Genomic DNA, 1,096 nt, shown 5'->3' with positions numbered 1-1,096 from the left:
TACTTATAAGGTATCTATTTAATGTATAATATACATTATTTTAAAGTAAATATTTCTTTATTCTTGTTTTAGATAAAAAACCACCAAGAGAATGGCCAGATAAAGGTCAAATTGTGTTTGAGAATTTTTATCTACGTTATAGCTTAGATGGGGATCATGTTTTAAAAAATCTCAATATTCTAATACAGCCAATGGAAAAAGTAATATTAACCAATACATACTATTATCAATATTATTTTAATAGCTTTGAACCTTGGTACAATGCAATTGTCTTTTAATTTAGGTAGGAATTGTTGGTAGAACTGGTGCAGGTAAATCGTCAATAATAGGAGCGTTATTTAGACTCGCTCTCAATGAGGGAAATATCACCATCGACGGTATAGAAATACATGAATTAGGATTACATGATTTACGTTCCAAAATTTCTATAATTCCTCAAGAACCAGTTTTATTTTCGGGATCAATGCGAAAAAACCTAGATCCTTTAGACGAATACTCAGATCATGCTCTTTGGAATGCTTTAGAAGAAGTATATTTTCTCGTTTATAATATTTTCAAAAAACAGTTTTTTTTATGTTTGCGTGATTATTATTACGCAGTAGTAAGACAAGTTTCGTAACGTTTTGTGGATTTATTACTGTTTAAGGTGCAACTTAAAACCGTCGTAGAGGATTTGCCCGACGGTCTGAACTCAAAAATGTCTGAAGGCGGGTCAAATTTCAGCGTTGGTCAAAGGCAATTAGTGTGTTTGGCTAGAGCAATAGTGCGTAGTAATAAGATTCTCGTGTTGGATGAAGCTACTGCCAATGTCGATTCACAGTAACTATTGATACAAATCATATAAAATCGATCGCAATAATGTTCTCGTTATATTCGTAAAGCTGTGTGCATTGGATTTTTGTTTTGTTTTCAGGACCGATGCATTGATTCAAAATACGATTAGAAATAAATTTCGATCGTGTACAGTGTTAACGATCGCTCACCGTTTGAACACAGTTATGGATTCTGACAGGGTGCTTGTTATGGATGCTGGAACAATTGTCGAATTCGACTACCCTTATAACTTGTTGAAAAATAAAGATGGGTTTTTGTACAA

At 32.9% G+C, this 1,096-nt stretch overlaps 1 protein-coding gene across 1 annotated transcript in view; it reads right to left on the bottom strand.

Annotated features, from left to right (window-relative positions):
* The window catches only part of LOC107882255, a 27,116-nt gene that overhangs the window by 1,655 nt on the left and 24,365 nt on the right, over positions 1 to 1,096 (bottom strand). The window lies entirely within an intron of this gene.

Source organism: Acyrthosiphon pisum, chromosome A2 (assembly GCF_005508785.2).
Source record: "Acyrthosiphon pisum isolate AL4f chromosome A2, pea_aphid_22Mar2018_4r6ur, whole genome shotgun sequence".
NCBI classification, from domain to species: domain Eukaryota; kingdom Metazoa; phylum Arthropoda; class Insecta; order Hemiptera; family Aphididae; genus Acyrthosiphon; species Acyrthosiphon pisum.
The sequence above is the reverse complement of the archived record's forward strand: the minus strand, read 5'-3'. Positions and strand labels throughout refer to the sequence as shown.